Source organism: Schistocerca americana, chromosome 1 (genome assembly GCF_021461395.2).
Source record: "Schistocerca americana isolate TAMUIC-IGC-003095 chromosome 1, iqSchAmer2.1, whole genome shotgun sequence".
In the NCBI taxonomy this organism is placed as follows: domain Eukaryota; kingdom Metazoa; phylum Arthropoda; class Insecta; order Orthoptera; family Acrididae; genus Schistocerca; species Schistocerca americana.
Window position 1 is genome coordinate 443,132,592 of NC_060119.1, and position 26,026 is coordinate 443,158,617.

General features: G+C 44.0%; 1 protein-coding gene across 1 annotated transcript in view; it reads right to left on the reverse strand.

The window, feature by feature from the left end:
• Window positions 1-20,864, reverse strand: part of LOC124560007 (leucine-rich repeat-containing protein 15-like) — a 59,454-nt gene extending 38,590 nt beyond the window's left edge. Inside the window, exon 1 of the mRNA XM_047130916.1 lies at window positions 20,576-20,864. The gene's annotated coding sequence lies outside the window, so the exon portion shown is untranslated. The remainder of the gene's footprint in view (window positions 1-20,575) is intronic.
• Between the last annotated feature and the right edge of the window lie 5,162 nt (window positions 20,865-26,026).

Genomic DNA, 26,026 nt, shown 5'->3' on the forward strand with positions numbered 1-26,026 from the left:
ATTGGGGTCTTTAGCACTTGACGTATACCTAACTTTTGTTTCTTGTTGTTTTAGTTAAATTACCACGCGTGGATGATCAACACGAAACTCTAATACGCCCATGTACTGTGGTGGAATTCCTCTAGATGGTTCAAATGGCTCTGAGCACTATGGGACTTAACATCTGAGGTCATCAGTCCCCTAGAACTTAGAACTACTTAAACCTAACTAACCTAAGGACATCACACACATCCATGCCCGAGGCAGGATTCGAACCTGCGACCGTAGCGGTCGCGCGGGTCCAGACTGACGCGCCTAGACCCGCTCGGCCACACCGGCCGGCGGAATTCCTCTAGACATCCAGCTATAATTGTGCAACATCAGTTCACAGTGAACTGTTTCCTGCTTGTGGAATCAACACAAAGACTCTGAGTAACGTATTTTAATGTCTTTAGAGGATTCGGCGTGGTGACTGCGGTATCCAGGGTCAACCACGTTCACGTTGACTGTCCATTCATTGATCAGTATGGAAGAGCCATTACCAAAGAATGATATTACTTGTGCTTGGTCAGTTTAAAGCGTAACACGTATGAAGAGGTTCAGTTACATGAAATGCGCACAGGGTACAGCGGGGCTATTCCGCTCACGGGGCTAATCCGCCTGAAGTAGAAGTGTTGCAACAGTGGGCTAGTTCCTCACAGAGCCAAAGTCGTTTTGCCTTTAGTGTTGATAGTATTTCTCTGTCGCCTCATGTCGTTTCAGTAAGGGTGTTTTCTGTGACGTTACTGACAGGACAGAAAAACAAACTCTAGAGGTAAGCGAATTGTGACGGCTTATTGCCGTAGTTAAATGATTCAACCAAATTAAGGTATGCCATGCAGAATAACGCGAAATTTTAAATTCTTATTGTTGGTTGTATAAGAACAAAGATTATGCAGTGTGCTTATCAACAAATATTACTGGCTTTTACACAAAGGTCTGATTTGCAGCGTCTTTCGAAATGTCTGCACATGGAGTGTTTTTCGCCCCGTACACAATTGGCTACTTCCGCTCAGTCAAATTATTAGCTTAATTGGTATTTTACTGCAAATGTCTAGAGAACACGTCGTCTTGGTTTCGTTTCAGATGGTCCATACATGAAGAAGGAAAAAGCCAAGCGCTTAGCAGTCCGCAGTTCGTGGTCTAGTGGCTAGTGTTGCTGCCTCTAGATCACGGGATCCCGGGTTTGATTCCCGACCGGGTTGGGGATTTTCTCTGCCCGGGGACTGGGTGTTTAAGTTGTCCTTATCATTTCATCATCATCATCATTCGTGAAAGTGGCTCGATCGGACTGTGTAAAAATTGAACTGTGAAAAAATTGGGACTTTTTACGGGCGCTGATGGACGCACATTTGAGCGCCCCACAAACCAAAAATCATCACATCACCAAGTGCTTCAAGGTCCGAGGAAGATTTCAAAAGAAGCAGTAATAAGTGTTATAGGCGGTTCCTCCGAATAAAGTACCAATACTATGCTACGTTGTTTCACGAAGTGTGTCTGGCTGCAAAAGGGCGAAAAAATGTTTACATTTGATCATTGCTTGTGATTTTGACGCTGAAATACTCTGGGAGGATTAGCCTCTTGACTGGATGGAATAGGCCATCCGTTTTTTATACATTGTGGTTTCTGCCTTCTTCAAACTTTGTAAATGTAAACGAATTTCGACCTTTTGTGTACTGGAATGTATTCGCAATTAAAATACCATAACTGTATCACCGAGAGATTTTTTGAAAGTTTCATGTCATTTTCTGTTGGTTAGAACTGAAATGAGCGGAACAGCTCTGCTGTACCCTAAAGAGGTGCCAACATAAGGCGGATCACATGGTGTACATACTTCAGTTGAGAAGTTTGGTCAATTATAATAACAGTGGGATCACACGCTCCACACGCTGTCGGGTTTCAGCGACTGAAATCTCATAGTTCTAGTGTGGAAATGTGGTCACTGTATGTTGAATAAGCGATACAATGACCAGACTCTAAGGGTTTACGAAAGTACAGTCATGTCATGGAAATAAAAATGTTGCAGTGCAATGAATCAGGTGGATTCTGTACGGTGTGAATAGTACTTATAGCCAAAAATGCTTCTGTCAACAAAACTCCATTTTGCTAGTACTTAATATTACCGAACTACTGTACTTTTCGACCGAGCTTTGCACAACTGTGCCCTGTACACAGCACATAACATTCGAGGACAGAACAGCAGAAATGTTGAGTCTTGTCGACTATTAGAACAGATGTTTTCTTTGTTTTTGCCCGAAGACAACTGGCTTTCGTCTCCGCGGTTTGCATTCGGGAGGACGACGGTTCAGTCCCGCGTCCGGCCATCCTGATTTAGGTTTTCCGTGATTTACCTAAATCGCTCCCGGCAAATGCCGGTATGGTTCCTTTGAAAGGGCACGGCCGACTTCCTTCCCCGTCCTTCCCTAATTCGATGAGACCGATGACCTCGCTGTCTGGTCTCCTCCCCGAAAACAACCCAACCCTCTCCGCGGTTTAATGGTGCCTACAATAGTCAATAAGTTACACTTAATGCAGATGTGGATGCAAAATTAAGTATTATTTCGCAACTAATCATGATTTCTAGTGAGGAAAGGCACTTTATTTATGGGGGTACACATTAAATAAATTGGAAATACGCTGTCAGTGATTTTCATTCTGATGTGTGTGAAGAACATTGGCAGTAACGGCCTTCGAAACCTCGCTGGTTTGCGCCAAGTGTGCTATGACTGAGAGCAAGCCCCAGGTGGCCGTCGCATGTCGGTATCATGGACGGATATCTCAGCAGCGGACCGAGATTCGCCAAGGTTAGTCAGTTTTTCAAGAGCAGCTAAAAAGCAATATGAGCGTTGCGCGTTCCGAAACAGTCTTGCCCGGGGCCGCTAAAACTAATCATCCTTCTCACGGGACCACGAGTCCGGGTCAAAGATATCAGGGCCGAGGATCGTGCTGAATCAATCATTCGCGTCTCCACAAGGACAGCAGAATAGTGAAAGCAAATGTTCACAGCCGAGACGAAAATGTACACTGCGTGACCAATACTGCTACACTTTGATGTGGATCTTGTGGTTAGCAAACAATGTGCACTGACCAAAATCGTAATTCCGTCGATTTGATTACTTGCCCGCCATTCCTGTACCCGCCTTGAAAGTGAGATGCCTTACTACAATTAAAAACAGATGCACCCATCAGTATTCCCGTGATAGTCAATCGTCTCTAATCACGGAATTACGCTACAGACACTACCATATTGCTTGCCAATAACTGACACTTGCTGAGGAACAAATGCCAGTTGCTGCGGAACAAGCAACATTGCTACGTGTCACCAGAGCAATGACAGTAAAAAGAAATGAAGAGGGAGGGACGTGTAAACAGCAGCGAAGCCTGTGCACGAGCGCTCAGTGGGAATTCGACAGTTCATGCTGTACGGTGTCTGACAACGGTTGTTCTGGAATCGATTACTGCGATATTGCTTGTGGCACGGCAAAATGTCTATAAGGCATCATACGACTTTACGATCGTAGACGAGCAGATTAGACGGCCTTGAAGACGGTCAAAGAGTTTCTACTGTGGCCGCGGTAATGGGTGTGTTCAAAAATTTCGTCGAGAGTTTTAAAAAGGCCACTGAAGGTGGTGGTTCTAGACGGACCACCACACCGCAAGAGAGTCGATATGTGGCCCGAGTGGCGAAAAGGAAGACATTTCACTCCTAGGCAGATCGCAACAGAACTTGCCACCACTTCCGGTTTTCATGTCTCTGCTAGGTCCATTTTGCGGCGATTAAACAGGATGGTTTATATGCTCGTAAGCCCGTTAAACGCATTCCACTTCAGTTACGCCATCGACGGGAAAGATTTCATTGTTTGGGAGCAGCAAGAGGGGCCCAGAGTGATGTTCTCCGGCGAATCCCGCCTCGCTGTGGCAAGTGGTTTTGGCCACCAGTTGGTGTGGAGAGAGAGAGAGGAATGCGAAACACGGCACAATGTTCATCAACGTTATCGATATGGCCTAGGCTTTAAAGTGTGGGCAGCCATTATGCACAATAGACGAAGACCACTGTGTGCCTTTGCCAGAGGTATCGTTACAGCACAGCGGTATTGAAGGGAGATTATTGTGGATCATTCCATCCGTTTATGAATGCGGTACGTCCCGATTTTCTGTTTATGGACTACAAGGACGGCCCACGCAGAACCACTGTGGTATCGGACACACTGGAAAGTGAAAACACTGAATGCGTGGAATGGCCTGTTTATTCTCCGAACCTAAACTCTATGGAGTATGCCTGGGATGGCCTTGGCAGAAGTGTTTCTCAGCGAACTTGCCCCTCCTCGAACCGTGCAAGAAGGGACAAGTGCCTTGAGGCAGAAGTGGGACAATATCCCTCAAGGATTCCCTAACAGTTTGGCAGCCAGCAAAATGTGCATTAATGTCCTGGGGGTGGGGGGTATTCCATACTGTGATTCCGATATCACCCTTTATACTGGGAGTCTCAGCTGTGCAAACACTAGTGTTATTTATTTCTGTTTCCTACTTTCTTAATGAATTAAATCTGTATTATTTTTCGTTATTAATCTATCACTAAATCTCTATAACGTACATACAGTGTTTCATCTCGTCCAACATTGTCTGTGATTATTCCTGTACAGCAATGTCTCTGTTCCTTAGCAATTGTCAAGCAGTGTATACTGCACTGCAAAAGCTTTTTAAACCACTCTGCCTGTAAGTAAACGCTACGACCTTACGGGTAAATGCATCTAAAAAAATGTTAGAGGCAAGTGGAAAAGTCGATCTGCAGCTATCAGACAAGTCGGACGGGCCTGGAATTACCCAGCCGATGTAGTCCCCAGATGTCGACCATGTGTACCTTATACAGGATGTTTTGAAAAGATTCATCCTGTTTCACAATACTGTATCTTCTCTAAATGAAAGAAGGTAGTGTGCGTCGACCAAGATGGGGATAACACATCCGCATATCATAGACGAGCACAGGAGGGACTCCAAAAATTCGTGTTTTGTGCTGTATCCCGAGAAAAGATTTACGGCCCGTTCTTTTTTCCGGAAAAGACGGTTACAGGAATCATGTATTTGGATACTTCGGAGATCTGGTTTTTCTGCAACTGCAAGAATCTGCCTAAAATTTCGCTTTCACACAGGACGCAGCATCAGCACGAAGGGGAATTTCTTGACAAAGAGATGCGTCAGCGATGGATTGGCCATAAGAGTTGTATGGATCTCGCGTCGTGCCATTGTCGCACGATCTCACAGTGTACGATTTTTTTGATTGAGGTTTGTGAAAAACATCTTTACTTGTCTGCTCTTCCAATAACTTTCCATTGATTGCGAGGGTGCGTAGCAACAGTGGTGGATATAGAATCCACAGAAAAGTTCGCAAAATTGCGGAACGAGTTTTACTGTCGTCTGTATGTTTGCAGTGCGTCCGGTGGAGGGTACTTTCAACTTTTCTGAAACGGAAATCAAAACACTGATCCTAAACGTAACTGTAAAAAAGGTTGTACGTGCCTGCACGGAAAAGATATACTATTGTAAATTAAAAACTTTGAAAAAGACTTTGAAATCTTGTGTGTGATTTAAAAGTGAACCTAAGTTTCTATCTTCATTCATAGGGAATGCAATAACTTGTGAAATCGTATCAATCTTTTTGAAAGACCCAGTGCTTTGACTGCCTGCTAACACATCACCTTGAAGTCGAAAACTGGTCTTTACGAACAGAGTTCAAATGAATAACTTCATTTCGTCCGAGACGGAAGACGGTTTTAGCAGCCATGACCTACAAGTTACTGCATAGGTGGAACAGACAGATTATACTGACTTCCGTTAGAACTGTAAATGTCTATACTCCTCACAAAGACAAACTTTTTCATAATCTACATGGTCCAGTCACATTAATGCGACCAAGGCATATGTTCAGAGTCAAGTGCAATAACCACTCACAGACAGGTGGCAGCACTAACAGTGGAGGGTAATATACAGCGTGTGGGGAGGAGGGAGGAAGCGGGAAACAGGGCAGCCGTTGTCGTAATGCGGAAAATGCAGCGATTTATCTGACATTCGAAACGGCATGATGATTGGCTTTTGGGTCAAGGGCGGCAGAATTCCCGAAATGGTTAAGTTTGTAAACCGTTCACATGCCACTGTGGTTAGTACACCGTGCATGGCAAAATGGCGCTTTCTAAAACCGGAGCCGAGGGGCAACTATGATGCAACACGGGCTATATATGATAGGAGTGAACGATGGCTGCGGAAATGCGTGCAACTGCTGAACAACTGACTGCTCATTTAAACCAAGGGTTCACAAACACTGTCTGCTCAACAACCGTTCAGTGCGCACTGCTGCGTACGGGCCTCTGCAGTAGGCGCCTGGAGATTTGTACGGCCGAATAGAAGTGCAACTGTTGAGCGACTGACAGCCCAGATGAATCAAAGGTTCACAAACAGTGTCTGATTAACAGCCGTTCAGTGCACATTGCTGCGTATGGGCCTCTGCAGTAGGCGTCTGGATCGTGCACTCATGCTGACTGTTGTTCATCAGCGACGAATGCTGGAGTTTGCACGCCAGTACGGCGACTGGATTTCGAGTGAGTGGTGACAGGTTGGCTTTCAGACGAATAACGCTTTCTGCTCCCTCGCACAGATGAGTATTGTCGTGCACGGTGTGAAAGTCTGAAAGAAAACATCCTGCAACGTTATGGTCTGGAGTACGTTTTCGTGGCAATCCGTGAGTGATCTCGTCATTCTGGAATGCACAATGGATCAACACAAGAAAGCAACTAGTCTTGGGGACCATGTCCACCCCTAGATGCAGGGTGTTTTTCCTCAGTAGTACAATGCAGCACGTCACAAACCTCGCAGTGTACGTGCGAGTTTCGAAGAGCAGCAGGATGAGTCTACCATAATCCCCTGGCCACTAAACTAATGGAAATTCTGTGGGACCACCACATTGATTGGGTTCTGTGCGCCATGGCTTCGCAACAGAGAAAACTAGTGCAATTGGTCACAACGTGGCTCCACATTCGTCAGTACCTTCCAGAACCTCGTTCATACTCTTCCTGTACGTCTCAAATGGTCTTTATTCAAGCTTTTGACAGGGGGTCACATTAATGTTCAACGTTAACACGTTGACCGCCAAGAGGCAACTGGGTGCCGTGGTCAAGTCTGGCGGTGAACGTCCATCATTGTGTGTGCGGCAACAATTATTCCATTCTCATATTTTATTGTCAAACGAAAATCCATAATACACTTCCTTAAAAATTAATTATTAGCTAAGTGCCATGATCAGCTGATTTTCTAGCAACCCGAAACAAGTCATTGTACCATCCAACTTTATCTAACAAGTGTGTCTATTGTGTATAATATTTTCTTGTAGTACTGTCTGCTGACACGAGTGTGTACCCGAGCAATTTTATTTCACCTTTCTTACATTCTGCTGATAACAGTTGTTACTTCTACGATTTGCGTTATAACCGTCATCGTAATCTTTGTCATCTTACAGTGATACCTGTATTATGCTAAACATTGTCTTTTGGAAACATCGAAATTCTGGGTTTAGTCACTAAATTATGGGCTTCAGCTTGTAGTTTCCGATACATCAATTTTTCAGCTGGGCAATTGGACAACTCACAAGCCACGGATCTGGCCTCCGTGCAGTTGTTCGGCATGTGAAAAAATATAGAAGGCGGTGCAATTAAAACGGTTCAAGTAGGCCGAGCATGCCACTTGGGACGTTCGATCGAGTCGCAGAATCTTTACGATCCAAGTGCGATAAAGAAAGCTTAACATAAAAGTACCTCAAGACAGTATTATTCTTCCAGTGAACCCAGCCTTGCTCAAAAAGGAGGGTCTAAAATGACGAAGACTACTCCACAAACACTAAGCGAAACCTGCAAAAGAAACGAATATATGAATTGATAAACCAATCGTTCATTCAATAAAATATACAAAAGCCAAGTTCTAGGGATGTAGAAGAGATACAGAGAGATGCAAGTATCATTAACGCTCACTACTGTTGCAAACTGTGATTGTTTCCAGCAGTTAGTTACCTCATAAAAGCTGTAAAGAGTTCTGAAACTTCGTTATCACATTTCTGGGGCGATATCAGCGCATTTCATTGCTGGCAGCAATTTAGTGTCCGACGCAATGCTCGTTCAATCTCTGAGGTTGTGCAGGCACTGGGCTTAACAACTGCCACCATGGGTATTATTTATTTTTTATTTACTCTTCATAATTACAGTCTATTATCTGAAAATCTAAATATGTCATACAAATAACATTTCCTTGGATAGCAATAAATTATGTATGAACTATTTATTTCTGATAATTTAGAAAAAGAAGAAAAAGGAAGAGAAAAAATGAGTAGTGTGAATGCCTCGTTTCGGGAAAACTACAGTCACTGTTAGTGTCAACTGCCATTGGCAACAACGCATTGCTGACAGAAGTCCCTGTTAACTAAAATGGATTGCAACAGCACATGACTACGCTATAGTTAAGAGAATCATTTGCGAACTGACTACTGGACAACGACAGCTGGTGAGCAGCGAGACCACTCAGAACCATCACCTCGCAGTAGAGTATAGAAGCCATAACCCCAGAAGAGAACCTCGGCTCAAAGCACTTCACAAGACAAAGAGAATAGCACGACTGCAGTAACGTTTATTGGAAGCTCAAAGCAAAGCAACAAGTCGGTTTGACTGATTAGTCACGGTGTACGTTGGTACATGGCATTGGCAGGATTTGTGTATAATATTTGATCAAAAGTACCCTGACATCTATTAGTTAACATTAATATGGGACATGTCCATCCTTCGCCTTTCTGACGGTTTGAACTCTGGTGGGGACACTTTCAATGACGTGTCTGAATGTCTGAAGGAGTGGAAGCCCATTCTTCCTCAAAAGCCGAAATCAGAGAATGTATGATGGACTTTGGGGTCTGGACCAAAGTCGACGTTCTAAAGCGTGGCAACTACACTACTGGCCATTAAAATTGCTACACCACGAAGATGACGTGCTACAGCCGCGAAATTTAACCGACAGGAAGAAGATGCTGAGATATGCAAATGATTAGCTTTTCAGAGCATTCACACAAGGATGGCGCCGGTGGCGATACCTACAACGTTGTGACATGTGGAAAGTTTCCAATCGATTTCTCATATACAAACAGCAGTTGACCGGCTTTGCCTGGTGAAACGTTGTTGTGATGCCTCGTGTTAAGGAGGGGAAATGCGTACCATCACGTTTCCGACTTTGATAAAGGTCGGATTGTTGCCTATCGCGATTGCGGTTTATTGTATCGCGACATTGCTGCTCGCGTTGGTCGAGATCCAATGACTGTTAGCAGAATATGGAATCGGTGGGCTCAGGAGGGCAATACGGAACGCAGTGCTGGATCCCAACAGCCTCGTATCACTAGCAGTCGAGATGTCAGGTATCTTATCCGCATAGCTGTAACGGATTGTGCAGCCACGTCTCGATCCCTGAGTCAACAGATGGGGAGTTTGCAAGACAACAACCATCTGCACGAACAGTTCGACGACGTTTGCAGCAGCATGGACTATCAGCTCGGAGACCATGGCTGCGGTTACCCTTGACGCTGCATCACAGACAGGAGCGCCTGCGATATGTACTCAACGACAAACCTGTGTGCACGAATGGCGAAACGACATTTTTTCGGATGAATCCAGGTTCTGTTTACAGCATCATGATGGTCGCATCCGTGTTTGGCGACATTGCGGTGAACGCACATTGGAAGCGTGTATTCGTCATCGCCATACTGGCGTATCACCCAGCGTGGTGGTATGTGGTGCCATTGGTTACACGTCTCGGTCACCTCTTGTTCGCATTGACGGCACTTTGAACAGTGGACGTTACATTTCAGATGTGTTACGACCCGTGGCTCTACCCTTCATTCGATCCCTGCGAAACATTACATTTCAGCAGGATAATGCACGACCGCATGTTGCAGGTAGTGTACGGGCCTTTGTGGATACAGAAAATGTTCGACTGCTGCCCTGGCCAGCACATTCTCCAGATCTCTCACCAATTGAAAATGTCTAGTCAATGGTGACCGAGCAACTGGCTCGTCACAATATGCCAGTCAGTACTCTTGATGAACTGTGGTATCGTGTTGAAGCTGGATGGGCAGCTGTGCCTGCACACGCCATTCAAGCTCTGTTCGACTCAATGCCTAGGCGTATCAAGGCCGTTATTACGGTCAGAGGTGGCTATTCTGGGTACTGATTTCTCGGGATCTATGCATCCAAGTTGCGTGAAAATGTAATCACATGTCAGTTCTAGTATAATATATTTGTCCAATGAATACCCGTTTATCATCTGCATTTCTTCTTGGTGTAGCAAATTTAATGGCCAGTAACGTATGATCCACTGTGTTCAGGCCGGAAATCTGGGCAGGCTACATACAGTCGTAGTGCTAACTAGATTGCTTGCAGCGCTCTGGAACGCACGAGTGATTCCTTCCGCTGATGTTTCGCGATTTTTATAGCTTTGTTCCGCAATGCTGAACAGTTACTGTCCTTTATTACGTGAGGTCCGCCTGGTATTTGTTTATCTGCGGCTGTTCCTTCGCGTTTCCATTTCTCAGTCACATCACCAACAGTCGACTTCGGCAGTTTTAAAAGGGTTTAAATGGCTCTGATGGATTTGCTTCTCAGGTGACATAAATAACTAGTCCACGTTTGAAGTCATTTAGCTTTTTTGACCGACTCATTATGCTGTTACTGCTTCTCTGCCAGACAACACAATATTCCGCGTCTCCTTTTATACTGGCAGGTCAGCTTCTCGTGAGATTTAGTGGTCAATTCCGCGCCACAGAGGGGATGTCCGCATACTTTTGATCGACTGGTGTATGTCTTAAAGTCACTAAAGATTATGCATTCCCCTTGCTATAAAGGCATCTTCAGATTAGTGATGGAATTCTTCTTGTGTGAGTGATGCTCACATCGGATGAAATGAGGCCTCTGTCACCCTCTGTGTCATCCATAAACGACACAGAACGAACGTACGGTCCAAACGTGTGCACCCGTTCGTGCAGTATAGCATCCCAAAGATGATGCGTACCTTCAAAAATACAGTACACTATCCCTTTGCTTCAAAACTGTCAGACAGATTTGAAGAAAATTCTAAGAATAGTTTGTTTACAGATCACTATGCTTGAGTTATACTGAGCACATTCGGAACACCACTTAAGAGAAGTATGAGCCTTGGAGCCACGAATCAACAAATTCGCATAATGTTTTTTGGGCAGCATTTGATTGGTCATGGAACAGGATCACCCTCTCCTCCCTTCCACTCTGGCTGTTCCCTTCCCTGCAATGCTTTAGGTAGTTCATTGATTCCATGCCACAATGTGCCGCTGCTGCCCTAAGAGCAAAAGTGAGTATTGGATGCTAGAGGTAGAGTTGGTTATGTATATGCATTTCAGTAAGACAATATTGGACTACACTGTGCTGCTTTATAGGATAACAGAGAAGTTTATTCCTTACCCTCACTATGTAAATGGTCCTGCCACGCACGTAAATAAATACAAATTAGCTGTGTACCTTGATAGAAGCATCATTACAGACAATAACAAACATTTGTATGAATGTGTGGTGTCTGTTCTTTTGCGTATAACTGATTCGTCCCAATGGAATATGAATCCACAATTTGCAGTGCAGATGGACATTTACAATCGCCGTCCGGTGGGAGTCCAAAATTAACGAGCATGGATGACATTAACGGGGACTGCGGATAAGTGGGCAAGGTGGAAGTGAGAGCCGGCCAGGGAGCGTGCCGAGTCTGACTGCCCATTTATGGAGACTCTGTCCAGGTGGCTCAGTGGTTAACACAACTGCCTAGTAAGCAGGAGACCGTGTTCGAGTCCCAACCCAACAAACATTTTCACTCATTTCCACTGCTTTCGTGTAAAGTCCTGATGCAGCTGATATCATATAGGACCAGTGGTTGCGCATATTTTTTAGTTTTAGGCGGAATAATTTGTAAAACTACGTTTTTCCCTTCAGACTTCCCATAGTACTTCTTCATCGTTATGTACAGGGCAGTAGTCACAAAGTACTAGTGACTTTGTCACCAAATGTCGACTGAAAACTGACAGAAAAAAATTCTTCAGATGTTCTTTCATCATCTTCCTGCTTAAACTTGCATCTACGAAGACATTTGTAGGGCACTGTCTTTCTGTTTGTTTTGCCACAAGATGTCCTGATTGTTAATTTAGTTCTCTGAAGTATATATAGAGTTTGCCTGTCAGTCGTCCATCCACTGTTACAGCAACATCGATTTTGTAGATGTATGCTGCACCATCAAATGATTACAACGCTGAAACAGTGTTTCTCTCCCCTTTAATGGATAACATTCATTCAGAAGAAAACTCATACCTGAGCTGACTCTGATCACAGTTCTGTACAGAGCCCATTTGGATGTTTTCTGTCGTGTTATGCACAACAACTTTAGCAACAAATCTTCGAGCTCTTTGAGTCATCTCTTCTTTGCTGTACTTATACTTTCGACCTTGGACCATAGTTACAAAGCGTGGTGTTATTATATTCTTCTTTTACAAATCAGTAATAAATTCGAGTGATGCTGCATAAGTAGATGGTAAAGGCCACTTCCGCTCCAGGCCTTCTCTTTCCTTTCCTTTATCCCCCTCCACCATCAATTTATATAATAACAAACATATGAGGTGTCTCATTAATTCAATTACAGTCCTTCCTAAGACCACGAAACCTTCGTAAAATGCTTGCTTGTTTATTTTACGTATAGGTCATTGAGTATGCCTTCATACCAAGAACAATTTCGGTGAATTGCCCATCCGATGTGGCAGACGTGTGCCTGAATGGTAACAGTTAACTATTACGACTGTGTGTTAAGTGTAGCGTTATGCATGTGTTGTTGACAGTGAGAGTGAGTCGCACTTATCCCATTCTTGTTGGAACAACACCTACATGGGATTCGACAGTTCAGTTCAAGTTTTAATGCTTACATAAATCTTACATAAAACACACTTTTCGGTTTTTACTGCGGAAGCGATAGCCATTTGAGCTGTCCTCAGATTAAGCGCGGCTCCAGAATCTGCTGATACTGTGGGAATTACACTGAAAATTTGAATTGCAATCTACTGAAAACCCAATGTGAAGTAATAAAATATGTATTCAAATACTGGAAATTATACGAGAAATATGGGACTCTCGTTTCCATGGGCCCCAGTTTATGTAGGATTGGTTTACAATGACAAGGCCAATTAATCAGCGAAGGAGGCAAATGTCTCTGGCCACGTAATGAACGTCATTCTACTATCGTTCGATTTCAAGTTATGAATAAGGCAACTGGCCGCGGGAGAATGGGCAGAGAATTGGCATCTTTCCATCTGCCGTCAAGATCAATAACATGCCGCCGTCAAAATCAATAACATGCTGCAATCCAACTTCCCCCTGGTTTCGAAAATTTCAGGTGGGAGAGAAGCGGATAATGAACTTGGTACGTATGCACACAAACCACGACTCAACTCCTTCCCTCTTGGAAAGGATACGCATTAGCCTAATCTTTACTATGACTGTCAGAAGAAAGACACCACTTGCTGCTTGCCAGTGGCTTTTTCAAAGCACATAAAAACCGTTTACTACAAAACCTTGTAAAACTGACGTACCCCTTTCAACAAGAGCTCTTGATTTATTGTGTCATAAATATCCTAAAATATACAAAGCCTTTTTTGTTTTATACGAGAGGTATATATGAAATATGGTGTATTAGTCGTAGATGTACGAACACACTAATCTCCAGGTGTTTGTTCCCAAAGACTGCTGAGTTCCTTTTATACTCTATTTTGTCTATAGTTTGTATGTCACGATTCCTTAGCTATAAGTAGTGTACCAATTTAGACAATGTAAAACAATACTAAATCACTGTTTAAAATATCCGGACTTTTCTGTATATTCGAGTTTATATCTGTAATAAGTTGTTGACATGATTAAAAAATCCCATCCGAATAAAAGTGACCTCAGAGCTTTAAGTTCCCATTCAGCTGACAGATCATCATAAAAAGTGTCACGTGCTGCCACTTCATGAGATATTGTACAGAGATTAATCAGCTATCTGTCCTCCTCTTACTGCCTCAGTGCGGGCACTGAAACTTTCTTTTGTCGGCAGGATTCAAATTTGTGTTATCTCCACCATACATCCGCACATCAGCAAACTTGGGTACAAAAGAGAGATGGGTAAGAAAATATCGTTTATTTAGTAGTGTGGTTGTCATTAGCAGCATCAGTTTGATTTCTCTTAACAATTCCTCTACAGAGGTACATTAGCACCCCCATACTTTAGTATCAAGATGGATGCAGATGAGCTGGCGTGGATATCACAGTAAAACAGTGCAGATCGCTGTCGTGCATGTGTGAGGCGTTGTGTGGGGAGAGCCACTGACACAGTTGTCTACTTGCCTGCGGCAATAGGCCTCGCCCAGTTCTTTTGCAGACAAACTATGTGTCCTCTGGCCTTCGCCTCACATCGTGCTCTGTTTTTGTGCGCTTAATCACTCACTTGCCCACAATGATCGCATTGCGTTTGCTTCATGCTCGTCTCTATGCGGTGTTTCGACACTATGCTCCCCCGTAGATTGACTTGCATTCTAGTTTTTCTCTCTTCCCGGGTTCAGCTCCCCAGGATTGTAGCCAAGCCTATGACAGCTAGTACGGTAACATTTTGTGTTGACAGTGATGGTATCATGGCACTGTTGTGGTTGTGCAAATACAAAAATGGCAATGACGATGGGACGGCCCAAGTGGTGTGGTGCATGTCTGTTGTGCTTTGGGGTTCAACGGTGTCCAGGGATCATGCTAGCCACGGCAGAACAAAACTGTCGAGTAGCCATCTCTTCAGAATTGCATCCTCATATACTACAGTTGCTGAAGGCTTTGTTCCAGCGTCAAGTGTACTAGCCAGCCGGCGAGTGATTGCAATATTCAACATCTTCTGCGGGCTTGTGCAACCTGTGCACAGAACCAAGCTGCACCGTTGCATCAGTGTTGTCCCCTCGTCCAAGTCCAGAGCACCTACTAGTCATGGTATACATCGACTTTGTGGGCCCTTTTTTTGAGAAGTATGTGAGTGGTGGTGGTTCATGCATTGTCAAATTTCCAGTATGTGGCCAAATTGTCCCCCATAATGTGAGTGGAGCTGTTCACTTGCTGTCAACCAGTTTTGCTGTTGACGGCACTCCCTGCACCAATGCCTCTATAAACCGATTTTTTTTTCATTCGTAATGGTGTCCAGCATCTGACTAAACCCTGGTGTAGCCTGAATCCAACTCAGAGGTTGAGAGATTCATGCAAACAGTTAAACCGAAATAAAAAATGTCCATGTCTACCTTGTCACGCGATGGTGTGCTGTCTAGTTTCCTTGCCACATACTGGGCAATGTTGGTTAACACGTGCAGTCCAGAGGAATGTTTGCGATGAGTGCCACGAAAGGAGTGTTTGAGATCCATCGCACCCCAAGTCGAACGTCCTGGACTATCATGGTCCGCTGGGTTTTTCTAACAGGGCTGCCATTCGGAATGGTCTTTCGGCAGGGTGGCTGACGGATGTCACAGCGAGCCAAAAAGGTCGGCGTTCGTTTGCAGTAGATGTTGGCTGGAGACAGCTGACCTATTGTTCCAGTCATTTGCGTATGCGACATGCTGGCTCTTCGGCGCTGCTCTCTCCAAGCCAGCTGCGTGATGGGGCTCGTCACAGCATTGTTCCAGTGAGAGGTTCCCAACTGCTGCAGTGTGCTCACCTGCTGCCGTTCCCACCGCGCCGTCTGCCGTCTTATCTTTCCACAGAATACGGCACAGGCAACGATAGCTCCCAAAACAACCACTGTGCAGCCAATGTAATTCAAACTGGATCCATCATTTCCCCACTCACCACTACACGAGACCTCATCCCCGCCAATGCCAGCAGAACAAGTGCTACCCCAGCCTCTGCAATCTTCTACTCCTCCAGCGGAGCCAGTTGCATCGGCCTTGTCTCCCTCGATGTTCGATCATCTACTGGGTAATCTCAAGCCCTCTCAGATTTTGCGCCAGAGGTCGCATAACAAACCTAATCTTTTTGGTCTTACGTGGCCTTTTCAGGGGGAAGGTATTTAGTTTCCCTACCAGCGGGTAACGACATGGATGCATACGAGCTGGCATGGATATCACAGTGGAACAGTGCAGAATGCTGCCATGGAGGGAGGGAGTGAGGCGTTGCATGGGCAGAGCCACTGATCCAGGTGTTTACCTGCTGGTGGAAATAGGCTTAGTCCAGAAGTTCTTAGACATCAATTACCTCGGACGTGGCTTTTGCCTCGTGTCATGCTCTGTTTTCCGTCTGCTTACTTATTCGATTATGCTGGTCACATTGTTTTTGCTCCGTGTTAGTGTCTGTGCAGTGTTAACACTGCTCTCCAACAGATTGTCTCGCATATAGAGATTCGTTTCCTCTTCGCAGGTCCTGCTCCCTGGGCTTGTGGTCAAGCCGCTGTCGGTTCGTAAGGTAGTATGGCTAATCACTGTTCAAAACCATCATAAAACACTTGTGATGTGTGATATTTTCTCATGGTTTTATTCGGCGATCTGTGTCACCCCACGATGTCAGGTCTTACAAAAAGTACAATTTCCTCTTCATTTTTGTTCGGTGGTATCAACAGGCGACAATATCTATGAAATTGATTGCCACGTACCACATTTTACCTCTGACACAAAGTCAGACTGTAATCTTAGTAAATTCGGTAACTGACAGGTCAAGATTATTAAATCTGTCGTCTAGACTCGAAGATACTCCAGCATTATAATTTTTATTGCAGCAAACCTTAAAATAGCCCTCAACGACTGTATTATCTAATTTTCATAAGTGAATGGAAATGTATATTTGACAATTTGTAACAACAATCTGGACATGTTTGAAGATGCGCGTAAGATTACTTTCTCTTTGCTTTATTCGTCGCTGGTATTAGGCAGCGGAATGATTTCTATTAGTGTCGGCGATACATGGTATACTGATTAACAGAATAAACGTACTGAAGGTTTGAACCAACGCATTTCGCTTGTAGTTATCACCGATCTAATCGCGTCTAACGGATTGCGCATAATTTAATATCACGCCGAATGAATGTTTTGGTGGGCACTATAAGTGGAAGTCATAGAATAAGACGCAAAATGGCAGAGTTGCTACACAGAAATGGCGTCGGTAGGAATCAGTTCCGAATGCAGTCGGGACCCAACAAAGAGTTGCGTAACGCAGTTCGCACGTTCTAAAATGGCGCGCAGGCTTGCTTCCGCTGTGGCCAGCAAGCTGGCGTGCGTTTATTCGCGTTGTCGTCTGGAGCGACCTCCATTGACTCTCGAGGTCGACCGCAAATGTAAGCTAAACAGATGGAGGCCGCATGATCGAATCTATCACAGTACTTACATGCCTTCTAATCCACCTTGCGGTGAAATGCACATGGCAAATGACAATATCCTTAACAAACCACTGTTCGTTACGTAATCCTTACTACACCCTAAGATGGGGCATACAGCAAAGCTTGTAGAACGTTACAGTAACAACTTCACCAACCATAAAAAATTTTCTTTCTCAGACGTCTTAATTCCAAGTTAACCAGGATTTTTTTCTGTTATAAAGTAATCAGCGATTTTCTTGAAGTAATTTACTTCGGTAAGACTTAAAAACACTGCAATTATTTCACGTTGTAAATTCGAAATTATAACTTACTACATCCACGATTAGATTTTTGCTATCTCTCGTGTCATTATTTTCCACTTCTACTGTTACACCTGTTGCATACTATGACAAAAAAGCTTAGTCGTTATATTTATCGTAATATATCATATAGAAAGTGTTATCATGCTAATTCCATATGTTTAATACAATTCATATTGTCATACACAAAAAACAGTTGACCTATATGAGTGACATTCGAGGATTATCGATAAAGAAAAGTGAGATGACGAAATGAGAAAGTGCCACTTTCACATTACGTAGGATGTCTAATCATGAACGCAGTAGTAGAATGTAAGAAGTAGTTTCACATTTTCAGGCCTTGTTCGGCTACAGCTGTAATTTGACTGCTTGTTTTGAAGAAAGCGTGCATTAACTACCTCACCATACAAAGAGGTAACGAGCAAGGTGACGTAGTGGTTGGTACTGGAACCGCATTCAAGAGAAACGGGGTTCAAATTCTCATCCACCCATCCTGATTCATATTTTCAGTGGGCTCCCTAAAAACGATTAAGTTGAGTGCTTGGAAGATTCCACTGCAAGGTCTTCTGGCGTTTTTCGTGCGCCACCCACACCAATCCGTTGTGCTCTGTCCCTAACGACCTCGACCGACGAAGGTGGCAGAGTGATTATGACACTGGTGTCACATTCGGGAGAAGATACGTTCAATTCCCCCATCACTCATTCAGATGTAAGTTTTCTGAGCTATACTTTAGGCAAATGCCAGAATGATACCTTCAGAAATGACACGGCTGATATCCATACCCATCCTTACCCAGTACGAGCTTGTGCTTAGTCTCAAATAAATCCATCGTCGAAGAAACGTTAACCACTAATCTTTACTTCTTTTTCTAATGACGTCGTTTTCTACACGATTTTAAGCCCTAATTTTTCTACCATTTTACTGCAGAGGTCAAGCCAGCCTTTTATGTGGCTATTATTTTACCTATTAGCTACCACCTTCTTCTGTGTGAACAAACAGACGACAATACTACTAAAGCCTTGCATAAACATCACTTCGGACGATTTGTTATAATGAGTACACTGCAAAATGTTTACGTGTACACGTAAACGTTGTGAATATTACGAAATAATCCACGCTGCCTTAATGAAACGCACAGTTTCAACCGTCAGAACTGTATTTGCATGCATGCAATGATGTGGAACTGGGTGCCCGATGTGCAGCATAAAGAGGCAGGTGACCTTCAGCTTCCGCCCGCGCCGCGCAAACATGGGAACCAATTGTTGATCTCCTGCGTAAACAAGTACGATAATATTTGTAGGGTCACCTGTTGCAGTGTGCTGTAGCAATGATAACCTAAAGACTTTGTTGCTAATTTACTCGTCGTAAGGCAGTCGTAATAATGAGTAAGAAATGAATTCAGCTTAAAATTGTGCAGTGGGTTTAGTCTGCACTATACACTGCAAAACCATGTCTCTTTCAGAAGAATTACAATTGATCAATAAACCGACTTGGGGACAGAAGTTGCATTTTTGTCGAAGAAAGGTGATGCACTGAAAGTTAATTTTTCAGTAGTACAGACAAATATTTCGGAGCCTTGAGTAGTAATGTTATTTTGGTTTGCTCCTTGTTTATAAACTACACGCACAACAACTCGATGTATTGCGAAATATGTCAATATGTGACGAACTCAGTAGATCAAGACAGGTGTTGCAAGTGATTCTACGGCTACATCCTGACCATTTATCTAAGAACCTCTTGTCGAATTAGTAAACGACTGTTGTTCAAATAACTTGGCAGAGCCTCTTCGCAGGTATTAAAATTATAATTTCGACATCCGAGCTACTTTCTTTTCTTGATAAATAGGTCACTTTCCGAAATAAGAACTACGTACCACTGAATAACAAATTTAGAAATGATGCAGAACGAAGTTATACTTCAAAATACTGAGATCTAACCGTACGACTGAGTGTGGCCTTTTCAGCAATAAGCACATAGATAATCGCTGTACAGATAGACATAATTATTTCACCGCTAGAGACTACTATGTAGTAGCACTTATTTGACAAACACATATCTCCAATAACTGCATCTCTACACACTGTTCGAGAACTGAAATCTACGCCCATATTACTTTGAAAACAAATACATTTGAGATTAGGTTTAAATTAGTCCTGTAAGGTAGTACCAAAAGTTGTATATTGTAACCAAAGTTTACGCAATAAATTCGAACAGTGAGTTTCAGGGTTTAATATTTCCTCTTCAGGTATATGTCTTCTATATTTGGTTCTAGCATTATTCAAAAATAAACCAAATTTGAAAATACTGTAGACATGTGCCCAAGGACTGGGTACTGAAACTCCAAATGTTTTACACGAGTTACTGCTTATGTCGGGACTAAGACCGTTGTACAGTTTTGTTTCTAGGCTACCTCCACATTTGTAGAAATTATTGTTTCTTTTCTAAAATGTAACGGTTCCTTTGACGGCAACAGATCAGCTAACAACTGATTGGCCGTGAATAAGGTTTTTTCGTGACACTGGTTATCTGGCTCGCCTTGAGCAACGAAAGACTGAAGAACACTTCCTCATTGACCTCTGCCTGCCACTATTGAGGAATACTATATGCCTGTCTAGATTAACAGCTAATACGCAGATAGTTCGAAAGGCAGCTGCTACTTACAGTCAGTAGAATACCAGCAAAGAGTCTCAGATAAGTAGCGTAGTGCACTGTAGCGTGAAGTTCACCTGGTAGTGTACTCCGGACAAACTGCAGTTCATCGCACAGCCTAGGGCAAGTCCGTCCTACATGGCAACACCGTGCTGCAACGTACCTAAGTAGGTAGTGGCTCTGCTCCCTGCAGTTCTCGTCCTTCCCTCTTCCCGTTCCTTTCCGCTGGCGGCGGAGCTTCTTCGATACCCGGCTTTCAGTCAACAGCACTCATACTGACACTTTCTCTCGACTGAGATCACAAACGGCTTCGGCACTGGATGTCCCGCTGGGAGCGACGGGCGTACGGCACAGTGAGGCTGGAAATCAGCTGGAATTGTCGGTAGCAGCGGCTGCGGCCGCGACCGTCGCTATGCGTTCGCAGCGCCAACTGGTTCGCCGTGAGAGGCGGGCGGCGGCGTCGCGGACATGACTGGTACCACGTGACACCACGCAGTGAGCTGGCGGCCGACGTCACGGCGGCGTGGCTGCCTCCAGCCTTCCCACACTGGCGCTCGAGGCTCGCTCTTCAGCTAAAGCTGGACAAAACAGTCCGAACGCTCTTCTAATTTTGACAGCCAAAACTGCCTGAATCCTCTGCAGCGTGTTTACCTACACAGATGAAAATATATTGTGTTCCAACATTATAGTATACACGAACATGAAGTATAGCACTGGCTCAGAAAAAATCGTTCTTGTGAAACACACTGATGGCTCTTTATTCGCACGAATAATGAATGTCATCGACAGGGGACGTCAAGTTAGTTTCATGTTTCTAGATTTCCGAAAGGCTTTTCGCACTGTACCTCAGAAGCGGCTTCAGATCAAACTGAGTGCCTGTGGAGTATCGTTTCAGTTGTGCGGTTGCATTCGTGATTCCCTGCCAGGGAGGTTGCAGTTCGTAGTAACTGGCTGGAAATCATCCAGTAAAATTTAACTTTATGCCAGGGTTCCCCAAGGTAGCCTTATAGGTCCTCTGCAATTCTTGATCAATGTGAGCGATTTAGGAGACAATCTTAGCGGGTATCTTAGATTGTTCTTAAATTTGTTTCCACAAGCAGTTACTCCGTACTTCTTGCCCTTGCAGTAGTGGTCCTTCATATTTGCATATATCTCGTCTAGAAGAAGTTTGGCAATTGCTGCTCCAGTTATCAGCATTTTGTTTATGTAGTTCCCTCGCAATGTTTTCGTTGCTGCAAAGTTCTCTATACGTACTACTGGCTTTCAATAATTATGCAACAATTTTTTTCTTCTTGCCCTTGCGGTAGTTCAAATGGTTCAAATGGCTCTGAGCACCATGCGACTTAACTTCTGAAGTCATCAGTCGCCTAGAACTTAGAACTACTTAAACCTAACTAACCTAAGAACATCACACACATCCATGCCCGAGGCAGGATTCGAACCTGCGACCGTAGCGGTCGCTCGGCTCCAGACTGTAGCGCCTAGAACCGTACGGCCGCTCCGGCCGGCCTTGCAGTAGTGATCCTTCATATTTGCATACATCTCGTCTAGAAGAAGATTGGCAATTTCTGCTCTAGCTATCAGCATTTAGTTTATGTAGTTCCCTTGCAATGTTTTCGTTGCTGCAAAGTTCTCTTTACGTGCTACTGGCTTTCAATAATTATGCAACACACTTTTTTTCTCTGCCAATTTCGGTTGAAAAAATGAGGAATTTGTTTTGTATGACATTGTATAATGTTCCTGCTTCAGCCAGATAATCACATGCGCTTTGAAAAGTCTACGGAGACCTGGCACTGAACAAAAGCATGGTGAGTCGTTGGGCGGGACGTCTGTCATCACTGCAACAAGGTCCTAACCTGTCCGACCTCCCGCTTGCCGGTCGGCCGCACCCAGCTGTCACTCCTGCAATATTGGAACGTGTGGACACTCTCATTCGAATTGCCACAAAAATGAAAACAAACTTCTTCACGACAACGCAAGGCTTCACACAAATCTGTGCACCCGAGAGGAGCTCACAAAACTTCATCGAACTGTTATTGCCCATCCGCCCTACAGCCCAGATCTCGCATCTTCCTACTTCCAACTGTTTGGCTCAATGGAAGATGAACTCCAGGGGAATCAGTAGGTGGATGATGGGGAGATTATTGATGCATCAAGACGTTGCCTCTGACGTCAGCCAGTAGAGTGGTACTATGGGGGCATGAGCCCCTCCCAAGAAAGTGAAGTGCGGCCGTCGTATTGAACGGAGATTATGTTGAGAAATAGGATGTTGTAGCCAAAAGAGTGGAGAATAATATGTTGTATTGGACTTCTGAATAAAATCAACCTGCTTTCAGAAAAAAAAAAAATGTGCGCATTACTCACTGAAAGACCCTCCTATGTTACGTTCAGGCAGGCACATTCGCGGTAGTGCTCTTCTTACTAGAGGGAAAATTCTTTTCAATATCCTCCTATGTCTAGCAGTAAGCTGATTGTTCTTTGACTATAGTTTTTATCTATGGATTCTTTATATCGTAGCGAGCAGGATGCTTAGGACAATGAACTGGTATTCGCAAGAACTGCAGTTGAAACCCTTTGTTAAGGATACGGCCGACTTCCTTCCCATTTCTGTCGACTCTGAGTTTATGCTCCGTCTCTAAGGACCGCCTCTTCGACGCTCCGTAACGTACTGATTACCACTCCGCAATTTTACTTTTACGGTCTTCAATGGCAATTATACTTACCGTAGAGTAGGTTATCTCCACATACATTTTCTCTGCCCGGAGATTAAGTGTTTGTGTTCTCCTCATCATGTCATCATCATTCTTGAAAGTGGCTAGATTGGACTGTGTAAATATTGAGACTTTTTACGGGCACTGTTGACCGCGCAGCTGAGCGCCCCACAAACCAACCATCATCATCCACAGACATGGAGCGCTCCTATCCAGAAATTACGACCATGAAACTCTTGTGCCTCATTCGTGGATGTGGACGGCTCCTCCCCTTCCCCCTCTCTACTAGCTGCGAACTTCTCAGTTAAATAGATTTTCGATCTCGGTTGTAATATGTGACGCTGTTTTACTGTTATTTACCACGCATTCATAATATTAGCGAGGCTGCTATTTGGTTCACGAGATCATATTGCTGTGTCCGTAACAGATGCTCTAGCTAAAGGCGTACAAAAAATTGTCCTATTTGCCACAACAATTTCTTACAAGCCGCTTACGGTCTGTTGCGCACAGAGCCTCTGAATACAATGTCGCAATGAATGGTAATCGTCTGAGAAGCACAGTATTTCCATTCCTTTTTCCGTCCTCGCAGAACTTAATTAGTGCTTCCGAGGCAACTACTACGTCCGTTTGCCAACAGTGAGCTGTCGCATCAGCGCGGAAAAGTTACATCCTGGCATCAGCTGGTGCGTAGAATCTGCACGTTCGTCACCGCGTTGAGTAACACCAGGCAAACCCCACCGCGAGTGCCTACGTAATCGTCAGATACAGTTGCGTTTGCGTGCCGTCGCGTACCGAGTGATGAGTCACAGTGGAGAGACACAATAGACAGTTAAGGTAATTTTTTCTGAGCGTTCGTCACGCAATGAATCAACAAGGCAATTTCCTAGACTGGATGTAACAACCAGAAGGCCTGCAGCTATATGAGCTCCTGTTGCAGCTGTGCTGGGTCGCATTTCGCAACACCGGCTTGAGAAAAGAAAGAGGAAACGCTAACAATGTCCAACATAATTTGTAAAAATATGAAAACCATTCACGGATGAGGCCATAGGCCTGTCCCGACTGACCGATTGCTGCTTAGAAGGCAGTACGAGGAGCGATCTGCGATCATAGGACATTGTTCAACATGTCGCCAGTCCCAGCTGTTACTGCCAGTAGATAAATCTTGATCATGCCGCTGCTTTTTATTCGAGCAGCTCCTCATTTGGTCTCATAAGGGCTGAGTCACTCCGAAAAAAGTATGTGTTTCATGATTATTCTCAGCTGCAAGTACTTCAAAATAAGGCTACAACAAGCACACACACATCGAAAATTTTGCAAGAGGATTCCAGTGAAGAAAATATGTCTCAGTTCCTTTATAAGACACTCTCATGTTACTTCCGTTATCATAAACTTGTCCGTGGCTTTCACTGATAGGAACCGAGTGTTTTGATGATATTAAATGTGCGAATCTACGAATTCCAAAAGCCGTCAATTTGCTTCATATTAAACAATTTCGTTACTGAAGTAGATATAATGTAGGATAGATGCTGTCTGTCGTAGATGATTTCAATCACAAGTTGCGTGAACAATAATTGCAAGTGATCAAGTCTTCTCCTTTTCTCTCCATACCAAGACGGCGTTCCTCACATAATGGGTTCAACTAAGAATAAATTCATTCTGAGTATCACTTGACAGATAATGCACTTGTAAATGTTTTCCAGCTTCTTGTGCGTCTCTGACCTTGCTAATGTGTTTTGCAAGAACTGGATCTTAGTAACGCAAAACCTCTAATATTCCGAGAGAATTTCCATTAACTGAATCTCCAGTTTTCTGAGATGAGCATTCGAAGGCCAAGCCTCTTTGACCAAGAAATAATGTCACATACGTAAAATGAGAGTTCCTATGTAAGTTGGCTATTCTACGGACGAACAAAAGAAGAACATTACCTCCGTGCTTCCGAGCATCAGCATGACCAATGTACCACTATCGTGTCATTTTATTTCTCCACTTTAACGATCCTTCCAGGACAATTACATACAAATAGGTATGATTTATTTTGTCTTTGCTCTTGAATGTAAAATATTTTCTATATAATTCGCGTAAAATCATCTTGTGATGGAATCAGAAGAGCCGCGTGTTTCAGCGTTGTTGGCAAACATAATACATTATAACAAGTTTCACGGCTGTTGCCGTGCGCATTTGTTGGAGAAATGTTTTCCTAGGATTTCAAAAACATGTTTAAAGAAAGCGGATTTTCGACTCGATCACAAGGTGATTTTAGCGCACGATGCCTAAAGAAAATACCGTGCATTCAAAATTAAACAAGAAATATAATTGTATGCAACTGTCCTGTAAGAATCATAAAAGTGAAAACTGAAGGGGAAAGCAAGAGCTAGACTGGCTATTCAGATGCTGAGGTAATGTTCTTTTATTTATTCTATGATGCAAAATTTATTTTACAATCCAAGCCCTTGAGAAACCTGGGCCCGTCATGATGCTTGGCCTACGAGGACTTGTGCCCCCTCCCTCTCCCCTCTCGTTAGACACGTCCAGGCGTGGACACCCAACAGACATGAAGCAAACACGTCCAAAGTGTCTCCCGGTCAGGCCACTGCTCTGGTCGACCGAGGTAATGTCTGATCCCTCATCTGTGGCTGGCAAGAGGTCGTTTCAAGGTGTGGCAGTCAGCGGAAGACTTTCCATGGGACCGACCGAAAGGCCTCCCTGGTTCGTGTGATAAACAAGTTTCAGGCGCTGTCTGTGGCTTATAAGAATCCTGAGGCAGGTACAGTAGTTTCTTCTGTAGCAAAGGAAGTTTATTGACCTGCAAGGTCTGGGCATTCACAGTGAATGGGACTACTGGTAGCGTGATAGACCCTCGTAGGGATATGGCTGCCAAAGAGAGGAAGAGATCCCCTGTGCAC